Below are 10,568 nucleotides of genomic sequence, written 5' to 3'. Positions count from 1 at the left end.
TGGAACCTGTTGGTCTGTCTGCCTATTATTTTAGGGTTTTTTTTATTTTTAATGGATTTGATTTGCTTTTATAGTTAGTTTATACAGCTTTGCTATTTGTAAATTGCACTTTGTGCAACACACTGTGCTTCTGCCTGGAATGAAATGTGCTGTATAAATAGTTTTAAAAGTTTTGTGTGCTTGCTATTGTTTCAAGCAACAAATTTCAGAAAAAAAAAACATACGTCCACCATATGTATTAATCTGTGCTTGTCTATTGCTTATACAAAACATTTTTGTTTTCAAATTTGGCCATTGTCATGCTCAAATAGAGCACAAATTTACCGATTCCTGCTGAGTCTATATTGTAAAACACTTTTTAACAGCATGTGGACAGTTGTTCTTTAGCAGTGGTTCTATAAATTCTCTCAGGTGACGCAGCAGCTCCTGAAGACAAAGTGAGGCACTCCAAGTTTTACCAACAGACTCACCCTGCAGCTGTTGTTAAAAAAAATCTATTGTGCATAATGCATTCACACGTTTCTGTACGATCACACGGCACCCATCAGACATCAAACCTTGGACCTGTGCGAGGGGGCTGCAGTGTTGTCTGGGTCTGCTGTGACGCTAAACTAGACACAACATACCCAATACGCCTCCACTTCACCGCGCACACACACAAACGCACACGTTTAGTCTTCGCCCTGCAGCTCGCAACAAAGGTGTTCAGTCATGTGAAACCCAAGCCTCAAACCAGCAGGTTGACCTCTAACCTTTCACACACACATATGAACCCACAGGAGGAAAAGGAGTGGAAGAGATTAAAGAAAAGGGTGGAAGTGTGTGTGTGTGTGTGTTGTAACAGCCCTGTAGATATGCAGTAGGGTCACAGAAACACACATTGGTTCCAGACATAACAACCTCACACACAATGTCCTCCTGACCACATGTGTGTGATTTGTGTGTGTGTGTGTGTGTGTGTCTTTCCTACACACACATTAATACATCTTTAATTTATGCAGTGTCCCATCTCTCTCTCTCTCTCTCTCTCTCTCTCTCTCTCTCTCTCTCTCTCTCCCTCCTTCACTCTCTCTCTCACACACATACAGACACACACACTTTTCCAGCAAAGGTGACCCAACCCCCTCATCTGTGTAGCTGCAATTAACCTCCATAACCTCAACGAGTGTGTGTGTGTGTGTGTGTGTGTGTGTGTGTGTGTGTACGTGCGTGTGTTGGCGAGTGTATGTCCTGAACTTGGTTACACAAGACAGGCATGAGTCTCCAGGGCATGTCGTCACACACACACATACCCTTACACATGCACACTGATAATCCATGTCTTTCCTGGACATCCTTTTATCCAGCTCAGGCCCCAGGGATTTTCCGTTGGCCCGGCCAGGCCGAGAGGCCTCTTTCTGGGGTCAGAGATCAGAGAGATGCCCTCTGTGACCCTGGAGGATCCAAGCGCGGTATAGCTCTTACAGCCGCCTGCTGTCACTATGAGGTCAGCAGGGTTCGACCACAGTGAGGGAGGATGATATAATGCAGAACATCATCTTGTATAGTTGATGAGTGAGATTTTTTTTTCTAACATTCAGCTACAAAGAAGCATGTTAGCAGGATTTAAAGGGGTGGGGTTTTTTTGTTGTTAATTAACTTTTATATTTTTGGGTTACTTTGGTGAATCCCAATTAACCCTTTCAGATGCCAAAGTCACATAAAAACAGAAAAAAGCTAAGTTACTGTGGTAGCACAAACAACAAGCAGCTCCTGTATTCAGCGATGTGTCTGTCTGACAAGGTAAACAGGTGAAAATATCTGTGGAAATTCTCAATATCATTTCCAGTTAAACAGACATTCATTTTTCTATCAATAATACCTTTTTTTCTGAAAAAAGGTATTATTGATAATATTAAGTAAAAATAATTCTGTAATAAATTTTAAATATATAATTGCAATAATTATAAATATAGCTGTCTTGACAATTTCCCCAGTCATTTAAGGTTACCAGGGGTCGCTCATATTTAAAATCAAACAACCCTGTATTTTAAAAACATTAGAGATTGACTAGTTAATATAACATTTTAAGAGCTTTATATAACCATGTGTAAAGTTGTGCAGAGCATGCCCATCTGACACATGTTGCTGTGCTTGCTCCCTGACCCTCCCCCATCCCATTCATTCATTCTTTCATTCTTTCATTCTTTCATTCATTCACATTCACTTTGACAATGAATTTGAACTTCAGACCAAGTCCGGGGTGGAGTGAAGGAATGAAAGAATGAAAAGAGAAGAAAAGGGAGGGAGGGCGCTTTCTTTTCTTCCACTAAGCCTAGTCCCCTGACCTTATGACCCCGCACAGGGCCAGACAGCCCTCCCCTCCCACAGCTTCCTCAACCCTTGACATTCTCAGTTACAAAACGCTCAACACATACAGTTTTTAACATATTTCAACACGATTATGGCAAAGTTGACAGGGAAGACAAGGAAAATGGACACAAGTCACCATACCTGCCGTGCTCTGTTTGATTTGCTTTTTTCTACACCTTGCATTCCAGCACTGATGGCCTATCAATAGACTTTGACCTCTTACGCCTCAGCTCAGCAGTGTGAGAGAGCATGTGTGTGCCTGTCTGGGGTGGGGGTTGTTCTACTCTTAATACTGATTTAAACAGCACTGGTCATTGTGACAATATTATCAATGTGAGCAGTGATTGAGCAAGAGCCGGATTAGATTTTCTGTCATGAAGTCACACAATACGGCTTTTGCGAATTATATTCACATTTAGAAAGAGGCTGCTGGGGTTTGATCAGAAAGAAAGTCAAAGTTCTACAAAAATGATTTTCACCCTTCAGCACCTGGATCGACATCAGTTTTCTTTGCAGCACTCTGATGTCTTTAACTTAAACCTCTGAAACCTGAGAACAATTGGTTGATTTGTTTTCCAAACATAAGAAAAGCAGGTAACGAGCTAACAAGATGTTTTAAAACAACTGGGGAAAAAATATCTGAAATTATCAAGAAATTGCAAAAAAAGCGTAAAGAGTAACTTGGCGAGAAAAGCAACTGTATATATATATATATATATATATATATATATATATAGACAATATATATATATACACATATGTACATTAACATTTATAATTGTCTTGATTATATATTCATTCATTCATTCATTTTCCGTAACCGCTTTGTCCTTGCAAGCCAGAAGCCGTAGACCCTGGAGAGAATCCATGCAGAAACGGGGAGAACATGCAAACTCCACACAGAAGGGCCCCAGCCCACGGACCGAACCGCAACAGCGCTAACCAAGACGCCACCGTGCCACCCTTGATTTTATATTTAAATATGAATTTAAAATGCATTTATGGTTTTAGCAGTCAAAGTTTTTTTCTTGTTTGTTTGGGGGGGGGGGGGGGGGGGGGGGGGTTTTTTTTTTTTTTTTTTAGGTATATTTCTTCTAAGTTTTTACTAATTTCTAGCTAATTTTTGGGCCATTTCTTCTTAAGTTGCTTGTTGCCCTCTCCCCAAGTTTCTGAAAGAAATTAAGCCAATTTGTTCAGGTTTCAAAGAGTTCAGACTCAGCACAAGATTTAACAGCTTCTTATCACAGAAATGTTTCGAAGGTTGTTCTGTGAATAGTCTAAACAGTCTGTGTGGCCACACCATGACATAACAGACGCAAGGTCAGATAAAGAGTAGAGCAATAAACACATGAACTCTGACCTCTTACCTCCTGACTTCTCTTTCACAACTTCCGACTGTAACATGCATCCACTGACGCACACCGAATGTTTTTAAAGGAAAGGGAAATTCTGCAGTACTTTGGTGTTCTTTGGTCGATGGCATTCTTTAACAAGCTGCAGCTAATGTGTCGAATACTGCAGTCAATTCTTTTGTTCATAGTTCTGGCCGCCATTCTTAACCCTTTGAAACCTGGATTCATATCAGTTTTCTTATGTTACAGTCAGGCACCACTCATAAGCTATTTGGCCATTTAAAAATGGAACAAATTAGTTTGATATATTTTAAAAACGCGGGGGGTAAATACAATAACCAACTTGACGAGAAATGTCCAATAAACTGCAAGAAATTGTTTGTCTTAAAAAAGAAAGGAGGATTATAAGAAAATAATGCAAAAATCGTGAAAAACAACCTGAAAACTAAACTTAAAATTATAATTATATTTTATTTAAGATTCTGCAATGGAAAAAGAAATAACTTTAGTTAATTAAAACACATAAAAATATGTATTATATGTATTATATATATATATATATGTTTGTTTTTTTACAACTTTCTTGGGTCATGCTCATGATTGCTTTTTTATATTTTTTTCAGATACATTTTTTCGAACTACATTTTTGTTTGTGTTTTGTTCTTTGTTTTTTGGGGATATATCCTGTTGCCATACCACTATTGAAAACACAAACAAAAATCAATTTGCTCAGGTTTTAAAGGATTCATGGTAATGATAAGTTTGGCACGGATAATTTTAAAAAATGCGTTTTTTCCTACTCCAGTGTCAAAACAATCCCATCAGTAGTTGACATGGGGAATTTTATTGGGAAACATTTTGGTGAGGTTGCCGTCACACACTGCTCAGGCATGCAGTGTGTTCCAGGTGGAGATAACGACGCACACTCTGATGTCAAACAAAGGAGGCAAGCCCCGGGTTTTTCCTGTCTACACATAAACACTGAAAGTTTCTGAATGTCTTCACCCTGGAAAGACTTTTCAGAAATGTCACTGATCGAATGAATGATCGAAAAATGTGTATTATGAAAGGCCAAAACGCATAGAAAAGGTTGTTTTTTTCAAAAATAAATGTGTACGTGTGGACTGGGCATGAGACCCTTGTCTGCAGAAAGAGGTGCACATAGAATAGAGGCAGCAGTGTTGGCACACACGCTTAAATACCCAGAGTGAGGAGGCACACCCACACACACCTGCCTGCAATCACCCTGATTCAGAGCCCAGCGATCACAGCATTCTCTCCACCCCCCACACACACACAACACAAAACCACACTCACAGGTCATTGTGAAGGCAACTCAGTGAGCTGGATCACACAGGTCTACCTGTTACAAGTGCACACAATATTTTTTTGTGACATACTAATACTTACAGAAGTACTATAATGTCATTAGTATTACAAAATACATAACACTTTTTACTTTTTAATACATTTGTACGAAATGAAATAGAGCAATAGTACAGTGTTTGACACTGATGGTACCTACACTCATTGGCTACCTACAAGTTGCAATAACATTTAAAAAAAAAACATCTAAAAAGTCTGAAGTTCAAAGAACATTTTAATGATGTTTATCATTTTAAATCCTATGAGGTTCCTGTGAGGTTAAATGCTGACTAAGATCCAACATTATAAGTGCAACATTCTGTGAATGTTTTGGTGATGTTGACAGGTGACAATTCATAGAATGTTCTTTTTATAACACGTTCCCACAATGTTACATGAGAACAAAGGAAGAACGTTTTCAACGCAACATTCAAAAATGGACTGAGATTACAGACCATTTTTAAAATGAAAATGTAATGTGTGCAATGTGATACGTTAACCATAAAAAATAAAATGAGATAAAAACATTTTTAACAGGTTTTTTTTAATCTTTATAGAGAATGTTATATTAAGTTTAACAACAACGCACGGAACTAAAAGAAATCTCAGTGGTGAAAATGGTACCTAAACATTGTATTGTTTGCATTGAATCATTCTCAGAACATTTTTAGAACCAAAAATTGCTAGCTGGGGTAACACCACTTGTGCAAACCACACACATAACTTGACAGTGATTATTTTTGGGCTGTGCATGATTTCCTGTTGCAGCATAACAGGTTTCTTTCTACTTTCTACCGAAATATAACTAAGGACATTTTAGAATATTGGACTATATGCTGTAATTACTAACAAAAGAAGTATGCATTAGTGTCTATACCACAGATTCAGATAGTATTTTTCCTTGCATTTTTAAAAAACAAACAGTTAGCAATCCTTAGGCGATATGGAAAAGAAAACACAGCCAAACAGTTCTTAAACGGTCTATTGTTAACATAGAACACAGTGTCCCTGTTTAATGTTCGCTGACCATATTTGCCAAAGTTTGGTTTTAGCTCCTAAATAAATACTAATTTGCTTAAGTGTTGTCTTGTTTACAATTTGTCCTATTCACACGGCTGGTGTTTCCTGACTTCAATAAACCAATGTGCTCCTACCACTGTGTTATTGTAACTAATAGATGTGAAAAAAACAAGACCCACATAAACTAAAAGTATCCCTTAAGAAACATTGCTCAACTGCCAAGAAGTTTGCATATATATATCCCTTTTGTGTTATTTGTTTTGACCAATCTTATTTTTGGCAGCCCTGTAGCTTGTCTTAGCATGCAAAAATTGAGCTTATTCAAGTCACTCATACGGCCTTGCCACCACGAATTGATATGAGGTCAGAGATAAACTTTATTTTCGCCTTAGATAAATGCACAGAGTTTCATTCTGCGGTTCTTAAGCTAGTGTTTGAAATTGTAACTCCTACTCAAGGGCGTTAAGTGTGTTGTGGTCAACGGCGGTCAATGTCCATGCATTATTCCTTTACTGGCTTTGAATGCATTTTTTATTTTTTATTTTTTTACATGCCGGACTGGCCTTGTGGCCATTATATGTGCTAAGTAATGTTCAATGATTGTCCATTACAGTAAGAGCCATTTACTTTGCAGCCAGTTCCTATAGACCGCAGTGGTCAGCATGTATTAAACCGCTCAATACGTATAGAAGTAGCTACTCCTCTGTATTTCAGACTGAGGCTTGCAAAGACAAAATGCACTTATGTACACAGATAGCAAAGTACACCCTGTTGGAAGAAAGACAGACAAAACACACACACACACACACACGCACACACTCGCACACACATACATTCCTTCCCTTTATCTAGATTCCATTGGAACAGTGTTGCGCCAAGGCCATACAGTGACAAAAGCAGTGTGAAAACATGCTTTCTCTTTGGAGAATCTTTTATTGTTAACCCTGCAGGCCAAAGACAAATCCATGGGAGTTTATGGGGGACTGCAGGTCATGGTTGTATAGATTTTATAACGGTGACAAATGCATTATGCTTTTCACATAAACCAGCACAGGAGAGCCTTAGTAAAGCAGAAAAGGCCTGAACGCTTCATGGGTTTATAACACAATGAATTTATCACAGAAAGAGAGGGAGAGAGAGAGAAGAGGCTGCGGGAGAAATAGAGAGAGAGAGAGAGAGAGAGAGAGAGAGGAAGTAAGAAAAAATATGGTGTTGATTTGTTTTATTTGCCCGGGCGGTGCTGCTGGTGGCTGGTCACATTGTTTAACGGGGAGTAAAAAGGAAACTGCTGCCACTTGTAGGTCCTGAGGTGGGGAATAAACCCTTATAGTCCTCCCATGTCCAACACACCTGAACCTATCGCAGCATTGAATCTCCTCAAGGAAGCACAAGTTGCATAAAAAAAGTAAATTTGAGTTACACATGTTCTTTGTGACCTTTCGCAGTCTTTACTCTTGCAGGGAGTTCTGTGCTCTTTTCCAGCAACACCCTGTTTTAAATTCATAACAGTGCAACACATGCACACCTGGGAGCTGCCCAGTACAACCACAGTCTTCCTCTGCACTCCTCCTGCAGCAGTCGGGGTTCACTGCCTTGGTCAAGGGCACCTCAGCAGCCGCAGAAGAAAGTATTACTCCATCCTCAAGTTCTAAAAATCTGCAAATCCTACAAAGTAAGCATTTCTTCATGAGATACAAAACATGCTTGCTATATTTTCATCACTATTTTTTATTATATTTCAGGCATTCTCACAAACTGTTTTTTCCAACGAAAAGTAATGCACCCAAATTCTCACAAAGCCCAAATATTTTGAAAAGTTGCAATCACATGACCAGCACACTGACGGGAGTAAACATGGAAGAAGTCTTGAGCGGGACGCTGGTTGGGGTGGTTGATGGGTCACAAAAATCTGGGATTTCCCCCAGGACTTTCTCCTGTTAAAACTGTGTGAACTTTGAGTAATTTTAAGGTACGTCATCGGCATATTTCTTTCCCTACACCTAACTTTCTTAACTGTACTTTAATTAGGTAACTGTACATTAAGGCCGTAACATCACTTATGGGGCGCTAATTCGTATGTGTCTCTTTGTGGTGCCTATGCAATTTCTTGTGATCTTTTATGTCTCCGTGAGTCATTTTGTGTTTATCTGTAGTTCCTTTGCATCTGTTTGTTTTCGTTTTGTGTCTCTTGGAAGATCATTTTGTGCTTCTTTGAGATATATATGTGTGTCTTTTTTGTCATTTCATTGTTTTTTTTTCATTGTTGTGTTGTGTCTCTTTCAAGGTCAATTGTTACACTTTGTAGTCATTCTGTGTCTTTCCCCCGGGACTGTCTCCTGGAGACGTGTGTGTGTTTACTTTGACTCATTTTAGGGTACATCCTCACCATGTTTCTTTTCCTTAACCTAACCTCTGTAACTGTATGTTAATTACGTAACTGTACATTAAGACCGTAACATCATTTTTGGGGCGCAAATTCGTATACCATCAGAAATGCTGTTGTGTGTGCATTTTAGGATATCACACAACCTGTTACATGATGACACATTATACATTTATGATATATTGTTCTTTTTTTCAGGTATTCCCTGATGAGAACAAAAATGTCTCCAAAATTACTCAGCTTGAGTTTTCTTTGACTGCCACCTGCAAAACTGGCAGCAGTGAGCATGCTGTCAGTTAAGACATCATCCAAAGTTGTGTTGTTTCATACACGTGCATGAAATAAATGTGCATGACATATGAAGCATAGCCAATGATAACTCACGCACTTCTTGCTGTTGGGTACTTACCACAATCTATCATAAAGTAGCTAAAGTAGTTGCACTAGTAGCTCTGTTTGATGAAAATGTAACGTGCACTGGTCATCTTTGATCGTTCTCTATAATACTGTGTGTATTCTGGAGTCTTTGGTGTAATATTTGTAAATCCGAGCGTCTGTTTGAATCTGCTGTGATTGGACCTTTTGTAAAGATGTCTGGGAGGCCTTCATCTCCAGTGTGAGCAAAATCCGACACTTCAGGCATGGGCGGCCACTGAGACAACTGGCCCCTGGACAAAGACGTGCAAAAGGTCAAGCCACCTTTCTTACATAACAGCAACACACACAGACTTTGTTTTGACCTCTCTTTGTTGTTTAACCTCTCTCTTTGTTGTTTAACCTCTCTCTTTGTGATTTTGTATGTTCTTGCTGCTGTTCTGTGATTCATTGCAATCGTTTTATTTCTCATTGAGGTCATGTTGTGTCTCTTAGGGAAAAATTTGTGTCTTTTTTTTGGTAGTTTTGTTTGTATTTATAGTTCTTTTGTGTCTCATTGTAGTTTTTTTATATCTCCTCAAAGTTATTGTGTTTTTCTTTTATATAAATCTGTATCTTTTTTTGGTCATTTTGTCTCTTTGTTATCATGTTTTTTGTCCTTGTGGTTTTTTGTGTTTCTTTGTTATACACTTTGTGTCTCTTTTAGGTCATGTTGTGTATGATAGGGGTATATTTGTGTCTTTTTTGTGTTTTTTTGTCTCTTTGTAGTTGTTTTGTATCTCTTTTGGGTCATTTTGTGTATTTTTGTAGTTGTTTTGTGTCTTATTTCAGTTCCTTTGCATATTTTTCTAGTCATTTTGAGTCTCTTTTTGGTTGTTTAATTTGAGTGACATTTTGAAGGTGATGACAAGGGGCCTCTGACTCTTTCGGCCCCTGGGCCTGTGCCTGGTCTGTTTCTAATTCATCCATGAGTTCAGGTGCAGCTTTAAACATTATCACGAAGGTCATCCTGCCGAACAAAAAAATGGAAAACAACAGTAATATTTTCTTTTAAAATCTAATAGAAAACCTGTATTATTTTTATTTTTTTTCTATCTTAGTCTAAATGATGGTACCTTGAATCATTTTTAATGACTGCAGTTACTAAATTTTATATTTCCCTTAGCAGGTGTATTGATGCTTTCTGAGGAGACTTGACGTGTGTGAGAAAACTGAACAGAAGGGTGCGGTGGTTGGTCGACATAGTGCTGATTGATCCTGACAGCTTTATGAGGCTCTGTGACTACTGAGCAAACACGGGCCATAATGATATTTACTCAAGTACATTCTGTAAGAGAAGGAGCATATACACCTTCACATATACTGTGTGTGTGTGTGTGTGTGTGTGTGTGTGTGTGTGTGTGTGTGACTGAGAGTAAAAGGCACATAGTGAACAGCTGTTATCAGTAACAGATACAGTACTGTACTTTTGAGGAGTGACATGCATACACATATGTGCCCTGAGATAGCGTGCAAACTATGTGAAAATGATGGAAACACAAACACACACACACACACACACACACACACACACACACACAAACAGCCATGCAATGAAACCACTGGGCTGTCTTGACTAACAGGTAGGATGACACCGCAGACACACAGGTGTTTTGGAAGTTGCATATACACCTGTTCAGCCCACCCACACCTCCTGGGCAAGACAACGACAGTTTTCTCTC

Source organism: Plectropomus leopardus, chromosome 15 (genome assembly GCF_008729295.1).
Source record: "Plectropomus leopardus isolate mb chromosome 15, YSFRI_Pleo_2.0, whole genome shotgun sequence".
Taxonomy (NCBI): Eukaryota; Metazoa; Chordata; class Actinopteri; order Perciformes; family Serranidae; genus Plectropomus; species Plectropomus leopardus.
The sequence above is the reverse complement of the archived record's forward strand: the minus strand, read 5'-3'. Positions refer to the sequence as shown.